At 37.0% G+C, this 18,313-nt stretch overlaps 1 protein-coding gene across 2 annotated transcripts in view; it reads right to left on the bottom strand.

Moving 5' to 3' along the window:
• Hwt (SH2 domain-containing adapter heavyweight) overlaps positions 1–18,313 on the bottom strand; it is a 377,169-nt gene that overhangs the window by 343,568 nt on the left and 15,288 nt on the right. The gene's annotated exons all lie outside the window — the stretch shown is intronic.

Below are 18,313 nucleotides of genomic sequence, written 5' to 3'. Positions count from 1 at the left end.
TAGAGGTGTGCGAGAACCATTTAAATGATAAAGATATTATATAAGACAAGAACAGGTGTAGGAGAGAGCCAAAGATATATGAGCACTGGAGTAATGCAAATAGCGGGTCACAGTGCTCACCATTCTTTGGCCCAGTAGGAGGTGGACCGGGTCTCAATTTTGGGTCCTGGACTGTTAGGTCTTTCTTCAGTGGAAATGGGCCCGATGCATTCGAGAGTACCATGTGGAACCCCACACTTTTCCCCCGACCGTCATCTTTAGAGGGGATGGTAGTCCCTAACAGTCCTTAAACTTAAAAGAAAAGGGGTGTGCGAGAATCCGAAATATCAGGAACCCGATGGTAGGGACGAATCGGAAAGAGGTCGAGTCGAGTCCGATTGGATTCTCGAAAATGTCAAGATTCCCGACTCTTTCAAGAATCTCGAAATATTCGGGTACCCGTCCCTATCCCGAAAAAATGTCGTGTTCCCCACCCGACCCGATATCTCGGGTTCTCTCGCACACCCCTGGTACATAAATACATACTGTTTACAATCATCATCATCACGAGTTTGACTCATTATTATACGGTTAATGGATTAATTGTTTCGCGTATGAGTTGAGCGTATAATTATAACAGACGAGTCATTTGTTTGATGGAATACTTTCGTCAAACGGAGAATGATAAACGGATTATGATTAAACAAAAGCGTTTTCGAGCGGCAATTTCTATTCGATTATATTTTCCGGCGAGGGTTCGCTCGGGAATTGGCCAAGCGATCGATCAACAGTAGTTAATAGCTCGATGTAGGTACATATACACTCTTCTTTTCCGGGTGTCCGCGTTTCCTGTAGTCGCGTGCGAGAACATTTTTTCGCGGAAACGGCAGCTGCGCCAACATCGATTGCATTTTGATTCCGCTTTTGTGTTTGAACGACAACACCGAAGCCCAACACCGCCATAATTCACGTAGCCGCGATGCATCCCGATTATTCACGTGAATGCGCCGCGTCACGCGAAACCGCCCCCTTCACCGTTTGCTACCCTTGGTCACCCTCTGCATGTATTTCTCTATCGCGGCTGTCGCAAAACTCGATATAATTGCACGGCCGACGTGAATCATAGCAAATTATCGGCGGGTACATTGTAATCGTCGAACGTTTAGCCACAGCGCACAGGTCGGATCGAAGTGAGAAGATTGATTCTAGTGTAACAGGTTGAAAAAATTGATTTATCTCTTCCTGCATAAATCAAAGGTAGGGTACATGTACCTATCACTGCGGGTGTACGATTTACTGCGGTACACTTTCTTCCCAAGGAGATTAAAATACGTACAAATAAATATTCTGCCCTGAATAAGTCTGTACAATTCAATGAGAATGTATTCTCGTTGACAAGGCAAACGTAATTGTCAATCACATTCTCATATTTGTATAATCTCAAGATTTAAGAAACCATTCATTCTTCATAAAAGGTAACAAATAAGACCATTTTCCTTTTATCTCGATCACCACAGGACTGTTGTTCACATGATTCTACATTCTTTGCATCATAAATTTTTTAATTTTTTCGGCGCAACGGTTCGCAATCGTTTATTACGAATTGTAAAGCAACTTTGCTAATTGTCAAACAAAATCAACGTTTCGATCTTAGTTTGGATCTTTTTCAAGATTTATTTGAATCGTGTCTGTAAATTAAATATGTATAGTAATTTTGAAAAAAAACAGAAATATTGAATGATTGAATGTAAGAAATATTGTTCATAAAGACACACTTACTTGCTTTGGGGAAAATAAATTTATGATAAATGTGCGACACGTGGAAAATAAAATATTCCAATAAACTTCCTTTCCTTTCCTTTTTTGTCATGATTAATTAAAAAAATTTTTAACCAACTGTTCCCCCTCACATACAATTAAATGTATGTAATTGATTCCAATAAAAGTGGAATGTTAATAACGATTTACAATTGCATTTGTTTCATGCCATTGCTAAAAATCGGACATTTCATGTGGGATAATCTAATACAATATTGTTCTGAGATACAATATCTGCAATTGTGCTAACATCTTGATGACACTTTTTATAATTAGTGCTGAAAGAGAGGCACGTTCCCAGTTATCTATTAAAACTGTCAGATATCTCGAGACCTTTAATCAGACTTCAAAATCTCATTAGGAAATATCGATACTACAAAAAGAGCCTCTTAACAAGTTTCGCAATTTGTCTCACTCAGAGCGATTCTCCATTTAACGAGATTAAGATTGCAGGATCGCCATCTTATGATATCCAAGACACCGTCTACTCACTCAGACATACTGCAATTATTTATAATCCTCCCTTCCGGTTCTCTATGAAATACAATAAAAAATACAAAAAATATTTACGGATAATATATTTAAAAATGTCCATTATATCGCGACGATAAATAACTCCGTATTAGATGTTATAGATATACCGGATAGATTTCAATGGATTATCCGTAATTAAGAGATAAATACCGAATACTTGATGTTTATTGTGTTTTGTACATAATTTTCACGGTTATATAGTTAATTTGTGTAGTGGAGATTAAAGTACTAAGGGAACGTTTTCTTTTGCTTCGAGGCCAAAATCATGGAAAGTGACAATTTGCAGCGTTTGTTAATAAATAATGTTACGAGGCTCGTAGCCATCCTACCAGCGACGTATAAACGCGGAACTGCTTGAGGCCACTTCGAGTAATGACCTCTTCAGAAAAGGTAAAAGCTATCCGGGAAGTGAATTCGTCGTCTTCTCCTTTTTCGTTTGCCCAAACATCCATTTTAGTGCTTACTATAAACACTGGTTTCAACGGAATAGCATTTTCACTTCACCGAAACCAACACCAATTTCCAAAATTATTATTAGCACTGTACACGTTCGAAGACATCTTCAATTAACGCAACAGTTCAAAATTATGTATGCTGAATAAATAACGTGAAATTGTAGAAAATATGGAAATAAAGGATTCTTTTTAGCATTTCCACACTTCATCGAAACCAACACCAATTTCCAAAATTATTATTAGCACTGTACGCGTTCGAAAAGATCTTCAATTAACGCAACAGTTCAAAATTATGTATGCTGAATAAATAATATGAAATTGTAGAAAATATATGGAAATAAAGGATTCTTTTTAGCATTTCCACACTTCATCGAAACCAACACCAATTCCCAAAATTAGCACTGTACGCGTTCGAAAACATCTTCAATTAACGTGTAACAGTTCTGTTATTAACAAATATCAAAAAATTATGTATGCTGAATAAATTATTTATGTCTAATCGTAGAAAACATGGAAGTAAAGGATTCTTTTTGCAAGAATGTTTTTCTTTTTGCAACAAGAAAAAATTGGAGAGACTCCGATCATGGTCGTAAACGTGAGAAATTATCGTCGAGAATGAAAAGCTGATTTTCCGTTGAATTTCATAAGATAAGAGGCAAAAAGAACGAAATAACGCGCCAGTTGGGGCAAAATCAATAACACCATGGCGTTCACGTGTTGCTCTCATTTCCGGTTGCGCTTCGCAGCACCTAATGGACACGTTTCGTCCGCATTGTAAGCAACACAGAACATTCCGGCATCGAGAACATTAATTTCACGCGACACGCAAGATAACATGGATGGCTCTCCTGGAAAAACGGAGCCAAAAAGTGTTGCGGTGAAGTCGGAATAAAAATGTTTCAGCTCGTACATATCTACTCGATTTATTCGCACATTGCAAAATAAAGAAAGCACAAGAATTAGAAATACCAATCCATGAATTCGTATTTAAATATAGAAAAGAGAGACTATGAAAGGTAGTAAACATTTTGTAATCTACTGTAGTGTTTTAACTCGGACAAATCGTAAATGTATATAATCCATGACAAATTCATAGCCTATACAAATAATATAATTTTAATGGTTGAGAGTAAATCCTGAAGCTGTGATAAGAAAGCATTGGGTTTCCTACCCTACAGGAACAGTTTTGAAACACTCTACTAAAGCGCTTTAACCCTTTGCACTCCTTTGTCGAGTGTGACTCGACATCAGAGAAAGAAAAATGTAAATAAAATGGGTTCTTATACATGTATTTGGTTCTTCCTTTATTTATATTTTTTAGTTAAAAGCACAAATATACTTTCCATAAATATAAATTACAACAAAGTTTAAGAGCAATATTTAATATGATTAGTGAACAAAATTGTTTAAAATAAGTAACAGTCAAGGGAACTGTCCCTTGAAATAAATTTTAAATAAAACACTTAAAATAGCAGGAAGATGTCAGCAACGAAATTGAAAAATAGTTTTGAGTGCAAAGGGTTAATGATGCTCGAAAGGCAAAACGGGAATTTTTCCAATGAATTCTATCGAGAATAAGAGCAGCTCTGGGTTACAGCATGTAACATACATCCGCGCACGCGTCATGTAACAAAGAAACAATAGGAATTAGGGAACAATGGAGGAAGAGATGCGAGCACACGAGCCTCTCCGTTAATATTTTCGAGAAAGAGAGAGCTTTTTTATGAACGAAAAGGTGTTGCACGCACATTTCCCGGCGAAAGGAATAGGCGGGGTAATTAAACTTTTCCAGTACTTGCAACAGCACGGCTGTACGAGTCGAATAATATTTTATTTCCATTAGTATTGGCACTCTCGGGGAATGAGGGGACACCATGAAATATTTTTCATCACATTACCGGGGGGGCATGGAAAAAGTTTCTCATTTCATGTGAACGTTCGCGCGAGAGACAAGCTCCGCTGCGAGAAAGGCGAAACGTAGGTACGTGGTCCACCGTGAGATGAAATTGAAAATAGAATTTACAGTGGAGCCGCTGCGCCGGTCTTTTGAAAGAATCATTTTTGATCCATGTTTGGCGGAATTGATTAAACGTAGCGGGCAAAACTTAAAAGGCAACATTTCCATTTTACAGGCGAGGAAACTCGCTCGAAAAATCAAAAGTAATTTTATGTCGAACGAAGAAACCGCTCTGCACCGGGAACGCACAAAAAAGAAGTAAGTATGCAAATTGGCAGAGTTTGCCTGTTCCGACGACGAGTTAAATTAGTTTTTCCTCTAAAAGAACGTATTGCGCCGCTGCTGATGCGTTCGTGAACGTTCAACCAGCTGCAAGACAGAACGATAATGGCGTCAAGGAAAGCCCATCGGGATGAAGCGCAGCAACGTCTGTAGTTCCTTGAAAATTCCGCCGTACACTATGCAACTGCCCGTATTTACATTGCTAATGAAATTTCATTTCCGCCTTCTATTCCTCGAAGTGGCAATGCGGAGGAGTCCTCCTCCGAGCCCGTGTGTTTCCTTTTGTTCCTGCGCCCGCCGGCCACTTATTTAACGCGTAAAAAGTTGCTTGGCACCGGAGGAAAGAAAGGAGCGCGACGATAATTGCCTGAAACTGGGCCAGCATCTATGGGATCAATTCTCACGCGAAAAATGACGAACCATTCCTGCCGGTTTTTCTCCTCCTTTCTGCTACACCGCTGACTGAGTTTCACCGACACTTCATTTTAATACTCGCCCGAAAATTCGTGTCGGAGATGTGATCACGATTATCTCTTTATGTTTGTACTTGTTTTATAATCTATACAGGTTCTCCCAAAAATGTTGTATTGGGTTGGAACGAAAGTTCGCAGCGTTTGTAAATTAAAAAATTGAAAGCTGGAATTCTTTTTATCTATTCATATTATTTTTTTTTTTTAATATTGTCAAGTTTACTACTTTTTCTCATCTTCAATTATATTTAGCTGATACTAATCATAAATCTACGAGTACCTACTCGGAAATGTTCACCTTTTGGGTGTGTTTACACTTTTTTCTATATCTTAACTCTTCACTTTTTAAAAAGTTCCAACCGATTTCACGATGATCTGGGCTGCTGCGTTTAGAGCTGACGCCAAGACACCAATCTGTCGCATTACTCCTAAAATGTACTTTGAAAAATATACTGAATTATTAGACACAATTTTAATAGCATTTGTTCAAGATATTGGACACGATAACTTCATGTATCAACACGATAACGCTGCCATCTATCAAATTAAACGAAGCAGTGGTTAGGTCAGAATAATATCAGGGTTTTTTGACATGGCCAGCTCATTCCCCAGATTTAAACCAAATTGAAAACCTCTCTTTAGGGGATACTCGCAAGGAAAGTTTATGGCAATTCGCAAGCAATACAGTACTATTAATGAATTATGGAAAGCGGTGAACGAAGCGTGGGCATCTATTCAAGAAGACACACTTCAAAGTTGGATTTCGTCAATGCCCCATCGTATTTTCGAAGTTATTCAAAGAAATGCCAGTTCTACTAATTATTAATATAGAAATAAATATAAGAACTTATTGTTAATTTTTCGAACCTACTTATTTAAAAAATATGTGGCTTTATAGAAATTTCGCAGTTTATTTTATATCAAATTATATATTTACGTTTATTTTTTTAAGTAAATATTATTTCTATTATTTTAATCGATATATATATATATATATATATATATATATATGTGTGTTTTCAAAATCATAAGTACAGAATAATTATAAGATATTACCAAAAAACGCGCGCGCGCGTGGTGGGTTTATGGAAATTTCGGGCACTGTATGAATGTAATCATGTAAATGGTTTCTTTTTTATTAATCCTAGAAAGCTATCGTGCATCAGTTTCTCTCATTACTACGACATAAATATAAGATTTCACCAAAAAAATCAGGTGGCTTCATGGTAATTTCGGGCAGTGTATGAAAAATTCAAACGTCACAGAAGCGTTTCTACAAAAGTTCGTTTGAAAGCCGGCGGTGCCGCAGCCTGCAGTAAAGCAATTATTTCGCTTGCAATATCATCGAACCCGATTCGAATGTACCCGGCGAAGGATCAATGCGTGTATAGTGTATACATATATCGCAGGCGGGACAAACGACGCCGGCTTAATTTATTTACCAAGCAGGTACGGTAATTTCGTTGCAACGTTGTAACTAAATTACTTTTACGCCGTGGCACGGCTGGATGCTTGCTGTCAGTTCACCCGGCAACCCGGGACGCACTATCTTAATTAATTACTGCGTGCACGGAAGAACTTAATGAATTTCGTACAATGCTATGTCACACTAACGAAGCGCGCACGTGGATTCCGTTCGGCCGTTTGAAAAAATGAAGTTTAATGAGGCGAGCAATTAACTTCGCCGGAATATGACACGGTTAATCAGTTTACTTCCGCCCGGTATTTGCGGAATCGCGGATTTAAATTGTTCGTTATTGTATTGTACGCTCGTGTAATTTCGCCCAAAGAAACTCGCTTCTCGTATAAAATCCGCGGCTTGTTCTCGAAAACGTTTGTTTCGAAACTCTGAAGTCGTGGAGAAATTAAATGAAAATTCTTGTATCTCATAGTTTCACAGAGACATGCTAACAGTGACTCCCATTAATGCTCGGACATTCTTGAAAAACGATAACATTCATAAAAATATTCATATTCATTCTATAATAATCTTCATAAAAGTGTCTAAATAATAGTCTCTAAAATAATATTCATAACGTGCATAACGGAACCAATACGACTTCTTTTTTTTAATGTGCCACTGAAATCTATTATAGGTTTATTTCAGCTTTTACAATTATACATTAGGCTTACAGTTAGTGTACAATGATATAGTCTTAATAACCGCTGGAGATGTAGTTAGCAGTCGTTTAAAAACTAACAATAACGACTTGCACTTCTTTGAGAAGTTAGAGCAATTAGTTTACTACATGATGTGACCAAATTTTTTTGTAAATTCCAATTGGTCGGAGAATTCTAGAGAAAATTTTGATTTCGTTGAAGAGTGTCTTTCCCGAGTTTGTATTTTGATGTAATTTTATGATGGATTTCCAGTTGACGCGGACAGTGTGAATTATATTATGATTTATGTGAATAATGATCTATGCGGTGCAGCAATGTATTTTAATCAACCTGATCCATCCAACAAGTTGAATATGTATACTCTATCCGTTACGTGTACTCTCACAGTTCATAATTCAATGTAATTACATAATCCCAGGATTCATTTCAATCTCTATGCCGCGACTTTATGGCCCCGAACAATGTTACCGCATTAAACTAGAATAAGGGAGACAATATCTTCACATCCGCGCCACTGTACCAAGAATAATTAAGTTTCCCAAACGAGAAACACGGCAGACCGCAGTTCCGAATGGCCGATTCCTATGGTTTCGCTCGTTTTCCGACCAGCACTCCTTCATTAGGCCACTTTTAGAAGAACAAACCGCCGACGATTTAGCTACCGCTAGAAATTTTAGGTACAGAATGTATAAAAAGTGTAATGGTCATCCGTCCTAGAGGTGAATCTACACCTCTGAATCGGTAAATATTCGTAAAAGGAACTTGCCGCAAAATTGTTCATGCCAAAGAAAACTGTAGTTAAAGATTTTTTTACATCACACTATTCAACACCTTCCACTCATCCAGAAGAGAAAAAGTTTGAAAGGAGTCATATGTCGCAAACAAAAATACAGTCAAGTCTCAATAACTCGAACCTTTTTGACTCGAAAACCTCTACAAGAAGAAAATTTGTGTCCACAAGATGAAAACTTTGTTCTTAAATATCTCCATTATTTTTAAAGACACAAAACAAATATTTATGGCATAATTGAAATGGTATCGAAGGAGGCATATTATAGAAGAACAATTTCTTTTGTCCGGTTACTTTTTCATAGTTTTTTCAAGGTCATCATTATTTTTTTTATCGGGAGAGCTTATTTTTTATTATTCCATCTTATATAGCGGCTGAGAAAATACATTTGAATATGCTTGAGTTATTAACGAGATGGAATATAAAAAAAAAAGTTTTCCCGATAAAAAATAACGATGACCTTGAAAAAACTATGAAAAAATAATAACCGGACAAAAAACATAGTTCTTCTATGATATTCCTCCTTCGATACCATTTATAAATTATGCCATAAATATTTGTTTTGTGCCATTAAAAATAAAGGAGATATTTAGGTGGCCTCCTTCCATAGTAGTCTCATAAGACCAATTATGCAACATAATTGCTTCATATATTATCCGAAAAACAAAAACCAAACGCTTAAATTAGGTCGAATTCAATTTGGTGTAATTCTGCTGGGATTGGGATACAGAATAAGCACGTCCACAAATGTTTTGTTAAGCGAAGAGCTAAAGTCATTTCCTTTCGGGATAGAGCCAATTTTCTCGCTAAAAAATATGTATTCAAATATTACTCTTATACAGAGAGCCTTAACTCCAAACAAAATACTGTTTTGAAAACAATACAGAGACCTGAATGTTATCTCTTCTAATAGACGAACGAAACATTCTCTGTTAGCTGAAAATCTCCTTAATTTGTTGGAAACACGATTAATATTCCACCTAGTGATATGTTTGTTGAGGTCAATCGTTACAAAATTCTTCCGATCCTAATGTTCCGTTACGAGATTTTATTGAATCCAACCCACCGAGAATACGGTTGAAATCGATACCGATGGTAGTGTAACAGAAAACTCCGAATCAGTAGGTGCCGCAATACATATACTGTCCACAACTAAATATCTCCCAAAAATTTCGCTTAGATATACTCGCATCAATCTTCACAGCAGAGTGCTACGCCATTAGCCGAGCCACTGGATATTGCCAATTTATATAATGCTACAAACTTTCTCATCTTCACCGACTCGCAAAGTGCAATCAATCACTACAGAAGCCAACTTTCAAACATAGCATCAGTAACCAAATCATTGAAATTAAAACTAAGTACTCTACGTTTATATCAAATAACAAAAAAGTCAAGATTTTATTAAGTTTATCTGGATACGAGCACATGTAGGAATTACGGGCAACAAGAAAGTAGACTCACTTGCGAAAGAAGCAACCAAAGAAAGTCCTTCGCCAGATATCAAGGCTATCAATTGCTGCCCTAACCAGAGACCTCAAAATTCAAGCAAGATTTGTCCACTAACAATCTAAGCAAAGAGCAAGGCCTTTCTCTCTCTCTAGTTAAAGGTGCCAACTACGTTAGATTTTATCACAAGGACAAAGGTAAGCCATAGTACACTGGACTTGGGCTCTCCAGAGATTTTTTTAGTTTTTGTTAATACATATCGTGCCAATCACTATAATTTATACGGTTCGTTGACAAGGGTTAACTTTATAGCTAACAGTGCTTGCCAATGCGGAGCAGAATTCCAACACCTAAATCATGTTATATGGTAATACCCAGACTACGAAAACGAACGTAATACATTAGAAACAAAGATCCTCAAAGGCAAGTACTGTTTCCCACTTTGTATTAGTTCCTTCTTATGTAAACCTGATATAGAAGGTCTGAAAATAATTTATAATTTTCTCAAACAATATTCTGTAAGAATTTAGGCACAATGTAACACCTATGTAAGCCAAATGTAATAATATTGTACTTGCTATATAAACCACTTGGTTTAAAGCAATAACAAATAAGCAAATAAATAAATATAAGATGAAAACTTCCTTTAACTCGAATAATTTCCACAACTGTGGAAACAGCAATAAATGTTTTACGAAGTTTTTCGTAGAAAGATGCGATGATATTGAAGAAAATGTTCTCTGTTTTGGTTATCGTTGAAAATAGCATTGATCAACAATCTGTTGATTCATTAACGCAGAGTAAGATCACAGGTTTTTTTAGGAGAATAAAAATGAAGAATAATATTATGTATCACATATACATATAAATATATATAATATATATATTGTAGTTGACTTGTTAAAATAATTAAAGGAGGAAACAAATTTTTATTTGCTTCCAGAACCTGTTAATTTATAGAGACAATCTGTTACTTCTTTGTAATTGCAAGTCAACGATGATTTAAAATAGTATTTAAAATATTTTTTCTCCAAAACTTTACCTATCTCTAGCCACAAATGGTCGAAAAATAATGATTCACGTGGGACACCCGGTATATTCTCGGAGGGGGTTCGCGCTTAACGCAGAACAACACGTACAGGGCTTACGGTTAATTAGCACCATGAATTAGCACCGCGTCCTCTCGTTAAACGTTCTTCATACTCGAGCATCCAGCCGGAAGGAGTAAAAAATTCTATTCTAAGTGTGTATTAACAGCCGCAGGGAGGATCGTGAACGCCTACGCATGAAATTGGTTGAAAAGCTTCCGCGTAATACATAGAGGTTGTCATCCTCACGGGGTCCGAGCCGAATGCAAATGCCCCGTGAAGAAAGAAGTTGTCCTCTGTGTACGTTGCAAGGCTACTACTCAATGGATTCAAACGACTCTGTCCTCCGAAAAAAGGACGACCGCGACGCACACGACACAATGTCCCGTATAATCTTTTTTCCGGGCTCCTCTGTCGCCCTTGCTTCAAAGGAAACCTTAGGAACCGCTCCATTCCAAATAAACACCGACATTCTGTCCAATTAAAGGGGCAGCTCAGTTTAGGACGCTAAAAACAAAGTAGCTTTTGTGATTCTTTCTTTTTTTAAAACCACAAAGCGATTCCTTTTGAAACTTTTAGGATAATTTACCCCGTATTTGAAGAAACGTGTAATAATCTTTTTGTTGGAAACCATGTGGTATACAGGGTGATTAATCCCCGTTAGAATTGATGATAGACGAAAATGTTTCACCTTTTAGGATAATTTTTCTCGTATTTGAAAAATGTGTAATAATGTTTTCGTTGGAAACCATGTGGTATACAGGGTGATTAATCCTCGTTAGAATTGATGATAGACGAAAATGTTTTAACTTTTAGGATAATTTATCTTGTATTTGAGAAACGTGTAATAATTTTTTCGTTAGAAAACATGTGGTGTACAGGGTGATTCATCCCCGTTAGAATTGATGATAGACGAAAATGCTTGAACTTTTGGGATAATTTATCTCGTATTTGAGAAACGTGTAATAATGTTTTCGTTAGAAAACATGTGGTGTACAGGGTAATTCATCCCCGTTAGAATTGATGATAGACGAAAATGTTTCACCTTTTAGGATAATTTTTCTCGTATTTGAAAAACGTGTAATAATGTTTTCGTTGGAAACCATGTGGTATACAGGGTGATTAATCCTCGTTAGAATTGATGATAGACGAAAATGTTTGAACTTTTAGGATAATTTATCTCGTATTTGAGAAACGTGTAATAATGTTTTCGTTAGAAAACATGTGGTGTACAGGGTAATTCATCCCCGTTAGAATTGCTGATAGGCGAAAATGTTAAAAAAGAAAGTTGTACCGTTCAAGGAGGTAAATGTGAAGATTCGCAAAATTTTCTGCTTGTTATTGTCTTCGGTGTCTTTTAGCACCACATATTTTTAACTTCATACTGCAGTAGCTGGTTTCAAGACGAATTCAATGATTTGGTATTACTCATCACTTTCAGATGACCTTGAAAACAACAACAATAGAAACATTTTTTATATCATCTTGTTTGTGTCTTCTTGAACGGTACAACATTTCTGTTTTATATTTTCTTCTATCTTCTATCTAGTTTGGAACTATTTTTTTTTGGGGGGGGGGAGGACGAATTTGCATGTAAACGACAATATTTTCTAGAAGCAATATCCCGGCTGTAATATTATTTATAACAGCCGAATATATCGTATGTAAACATCGATAGTTAAATCCTTGAATGCATCAGTAACTCAATATCAGCTTTTCAGATAGCCGTGACAAAGCCAGCGGCGGCGAGATAGAAAGATGCACCCGTGCAATCGAAAACATTGCAGAAGCGGCTCATATGAAGCAAGAAAAAAGCGAAGCTCTCTCCGATAATCGTTCAACCTGTCTGTCACCTTTCGTCCCATTCGCTGCTATCGCGAACACCAATCGCATTACAGTGCACGCTACGTTCCACGGTTGTTGAGCAATTTTTCAAACATCGATACCTTCGGCAAAACTATTTGATTTTACTCGCGTGCACCGGATGTAGGTAATTACACAAAAAGTCCACAACCATTAGAGCCTCCTAATGGCACGCTAACGTTACAGGTACAGAGATAAAATAACGTCACCGCCATTAGCACGTTCCAGCAAATGATCATGCCCGTCAAATTCGATTTGCTGACAAATTACTACAATCGCTCTTAGCTCTGATAAACAAATGACGGCTATAACCGTCACAAATTGGTTTGAAAAACTAACAGAAATAGTATTAGCTGATTCTTATTCAGAAACATCCTAACAAAAATTTAAATAGTTTGAATAGGGTGATGTGCCCAAATATGAATCACTTTTTGTTGATGTCATTTTTTGATTATTTTAGAATGCGATTTTTCGACCAAAAAAATTGTACATAGATGCATTTCCTCCCTATAAGATTCTGGGGTCAAGTTTGTTCAAAAATTAATACAGCTTGGGAAAAATATTCTTTTTGCGGTATGTCATTTGCAGGTTCCATGCGAAAGGGGGTCTTAATATGATACACCTTGATTTCCTAATATGACATCTAGTGCCATATTCGGCATCCACGCCCAACAATGTCAATATAGCTATACCCATATTAGGGAACCCTTGGTAGTGCCATATTGGGAACTTCACGTGGACTGATAATACTAGCTGCTGACAAAGAGAAAATGAATTTCAGCCCACACCCACAGTTGGCAAATATTAATATAAATAAACTGAGACTACAGATATCTTCCAAACATTTCAAAATCACTTACCTTCCTCGAAAAAGATACTATCGAAACTCTAACCACAAAAATATTCAACACGTGGAGACACAATTGACGGAGGATCGATATTAAAATCTATAGAATGGTGCGAATGCACTGCACACTGTTGAGTAAACATTGTAAGCTATTGTTTGACGATTTTCTCCTTTACTAGATATAAGGTAGTGCCATAATAAGCAACTATACCATATTTGGGCACTTTACCCTATGTTATGCAGCTACAAAATTTGGAACAATTTTTTCCGTTTCATATACTAGGGGCTTCCTTTCAGTTTTCGAACGTCATCTTTAGGGTGGGGGGGAGGGTCAGTGCGTAAATGCATTTTTTCCTCACTGTCCTTAGAAACAAAAAGAAGGTCTACCCCATACCCAACTTACAACCTTACGGGTTACAACCTGCAAATTCAGGATGACAGGTACAATGCGAAGATTTTATGCGAATGGAGTGAGTTGTGATTAGGTCGTGGGAGAGTGGAGAAGGGTGACGAAAATCCAGCAGTAGCGTGTCGAAATTGAAAGCTCATCCTATACATATATAGTGACACTCTGTTCAGTTTTCTCTCTCATTCCCACACAGTATCTTTACTTAAATTTCATCAAATTCGGAGAGGAGTACCTCCTTTTTTTAAATAATTACCCATTTTACTAAATAACATTATTTAGCTGCAGCAAAAATATCTGCAGTTGCAAATGTCAAAACATTTATGCACGAGCTGCGATTATTCTGAAGATAAAATAGGATTACGATATAGAGATAGGAGCAATTTGAAATACTTAATAATGTTTTACGGTAGTTTGATGGCTGTCTGATTAATTGAGCGACGTAGCTACTGCCAGCGTCTGACCAAAGTCGCTTGTGCTACTGACACACGTACAGCGTGGAAGTATACTTTAGTACACCGTGCGGCGAGGTACAATGTGAATTATTCATCCAATAGTTTCCGATACTAACTTCACTCTTACTAGAAAATATGTACATTTATTTATTATCTACAGTATGTGCAACAAAACATTGAGTGCAATTTAAATATAATTTCATTTTTTACGAACGCAAAGCGTGCTGCCATTACTAACATCTTCTTCTGTGAAGCCTACGCCATGAAGCAAGCCCTTGAGACTATCAAACTCTCGGAAAACTCTAAATTCACCATCTTCACCGACTCGATGAGCATAACAGAAAACCTCAGTAACCTCAAACCATTTAAAGCTTACGAACCAATCATCGAATCCATAATCAACCTGAATGCAGAAATTTCCACCACCAACAAAGAAGTAGTATACAGTTAGGAGCATAACTAATCACTAGACTGCGGATTTTATGCATTTATTATAAAAATTAGTAAGCACGATTTAAAGCTGTGGACATATTAAAGAGAATTAAAGACATCGGCGTATTGGATTCAGCTTAATCAGATAATTAAAAGAAGAAAGAAATTTTTATTTCGCTCCTGTGTCTTGCAATCAATGCAAACATTTTTTATTTTGCATAAAGATCCGCAGTCTACTAATCACACACACAGTTTGAATCAGAATAACATTTTTATGAATGGATCAAACAACTTCAATTTCTCTGTAAAGCTAGATTACATTAGTTTAGTAAATGACGTCTAAAAAATATGTTGAAAAAATGCATTTAGTCGGAATTGTGAGGAACAATCGTAAAAATGGATTTTTACAACTCATTTAGCTGGGCCATTAACGAAAATATAAAAGATGTGTTTGGTCAGCTTGTATAAATTATTCGGAAAATTTCATTGAAATTGTTTAATTGGTTTACGAGTTATAAACGATCAAAAGTGGTAAAAATGGCAATTTTTCAAGATTTTCGGCCTTTTTACCACTTTTGATCGTTTATAACTAATAAACCAATTAACCAATTTCAATGAAATTTTCAGGGCTTATATAATTTATACGAGTTGACCAAACACATCTTTTAAATTTTCGTTAATGGCCCAAGTAAATAAGTTGTAAAAATCCATTTTTACGATTGTTCCTCACAATTCCGACTAAATGCATTTTTTCAACATATTTTTTAGACGTGATTTACTAAACTAATTTTTCTAGCCTTACAGAGAAATTGAATTCGTTTAGTCCATTAATTAAAAAGTTATTCTGAGATCCCCACCCACACTGGAATTCGCAAAAACAATGAAGTGGATGAAGCCGCCAAAGAAGCGACAACAAATTAATACTTAAACCTCCCATGCTCACATAATGACATAAGGAAATATCTCAAGAAAGACAACGAACTCTGAAACAACCAATGGATTCATTTAATATCCCAAAAGGTCTCAGAAATCAGAACGAATATATTTGAAAATCATCAGTGTAATATCGAAAATCGAAGAAACCAGGCTATCCTCGCACGACTAAGAATTGGTCACTGCAAATTAACGCACCAACACATAATTCCGATGAAGTAGAGTACTTCATTCTGTGAGACACTATTTTTTTAGCTTGAAAGACCGAGCCGAACGTAGAGAAGGACAGCGCGTGTAAAAAGAGACCGCGCGCGGCCGAAGCGACTGCGTCACTCCGCGTCTCTTTCTTTCCCATACGCTGTCCTTCCTTGCGCCCGAAACTTTCATCGTCTATTAATCCACTAAATACAGTTAAAATTATATCCTGTTTGGTATTATTCCAATCAGAAAAGTGCCACAAATATATCAGTGAGAAAGTTCCATAAGAAAATAAGTAATAATAAAAAAAATTGTTGTATTGGTATTACATTGTGAGAACGCGCAGGCTTTTGAACTGTTCCGGCGACTGCGACTTTCCGCGTCGCACTAGTAGTGGTTCACCCGAGCCGAGATCATATTACTACAATGGATGGGATATTTTTTTTGTGTTCATCGTGTATACGACCTTCTTGCGACTATAGAGGATTTACTGTATTCGAGAGTCGCAATGTTTGATTCATTTCAACTAGCGTAACTGCTTCGCGTCGGCTGTATAATGATTTTCAATGGCGCCGTCCAGAATTTTCGGAATTCACGAACCGAAACGCGAATTCTCTCGAAAGCGAAATATTGCGAAGGGACGCAGGAGCCCGTGTTATTATTCAACAAGAGAAAAGGTAATATAAAAAATATTTTCCGGCATCGCGTCGGTGCTCGCTCGCTCGCTAACCTACATCCCGCGGCCCGCCGGAAATTTCAACCCCGGCGTAACGTCATACCGTGAAATTCATTTAAGAAAGTTCGTCGGTGGGCGAATATCACAAAAGCGACATGCTTCGACTGTTTCGTATTCAAGAACTTGCTGTAACTCCATCTTGCCTCGATTTAAATTCTCTTTCCAGGGATGAATCCCTGGAACCGTCTTATCTGGTGCACCATCGCAGGTGCAATCTTCGTCAGCGGACGCCCGGAGACATGTTTCCGCCACAATAAGGCCAAGAAATCCTTCCCCTAATACACGATACTCTCGCGTCCGGCGATCACTCGGGCGGCTGTGCAATCCTGTCTGCTCAAGGGTGTACACCATGCCATGTAAGTTTAAAATTATTGGTAACACGAAACATTTTATTCAGTTATTGTTGAATAAAACAAAAATACCTTTTCAGGGGATATTTAGCAACACCTTGACTTCACTTTCATATTCTTTTATCATTTAAAATTACAAAACACCGATGTTATACAATATTTTGTCTATCGCCATTTTTGGTCGGACCTTCCAAGATGGCAACCCAGCACCAAAAGTTATCCGAACATAGAAGACAAAAAATGGTGAATTCAATCAAGAATAAATGCTTTTCAATGTAACAAACGATTTGTTGATTAACTTATCGATATTTTATAAATATTTAAATTTAATTATTCTCAGCGAAGAAGATTACATTCTTTAAACAGCCACCATCTTCTTACTTTTTTGAATTATTCAGAAATCGTACGTTGCATTGAAAAGTATTTGTTCTTACAAATTTTTTGCCTTCTATGTTAAAGTAATTTTTTTGGTGCTCGGTGACATCTACCGAGTGGACTTAAACAAAATCGAAAACTTCTCGTTCTTTCTTAAGGGAAATTCTCTTTCTCCGTGATTTGACGAAATTTTTACAAAAAAAAACTAGAACTTCTTAGGAATTAAAATGAATCCTTCTGCAGCCATGTTTCGGAAGACGAGCACTTCAAGGAAATACAACAAAAATCGGTTTTCTCATAATTTCAGACCGAAATATCCCCTGAAGGGACATTGGTCGAACGAATCCGGGCTGCAAGGGCCGAGAACGAAATTCGTATATGCGATATCGATTCCGTGGAACGACGAACGTGCGACACGAAAATGGAAAAAAATTTTTACAACCGTTCGTTCGGCAAAAATCATTTTTGAAACGGACTTTTTCAGCTACGCAGCCACGTGCAGTTCTGTTAATTTCGTCGGAACGTTGCACGGCTAACGTGCTTTGTGTTTATTTCGACGTTAATTGGTAATATATTCTCGCTTGCCTGCAGATATTTATGCGGCAAAAACTGCTCCTCGAACTGGGCAACAAGAATGCAGGTTGCACGCTGAAATTATGCAGGCTATGTATACACATTACATCATTATCTCCGGAATTTATTTGAAACCTCGGGGTTTAAGCAATCTACAATGCCGTATTAGCGAACTGTGAAATATTAAACACGAAGTGGCGGA

The sequence above is a fragment of the Lasioglossum baleicum genome, chromosome 2, assembly GCF_051020765.1.
Source record: "Lasioglossum baleicum chromosome 2, iyLasBale1, whole genome shotgun sequence".
NCBI classification, from domain to species: domain Eukaryota; kingdom Metazoa; phylum Arthropoda; class Insecta; order Hymenoptera; family Halictidae; genus Lasioglossum; species Lasioglossum baleicum.
This window is presented reverse-complemented; position numbering and strand designations above follow the sequence as displayed.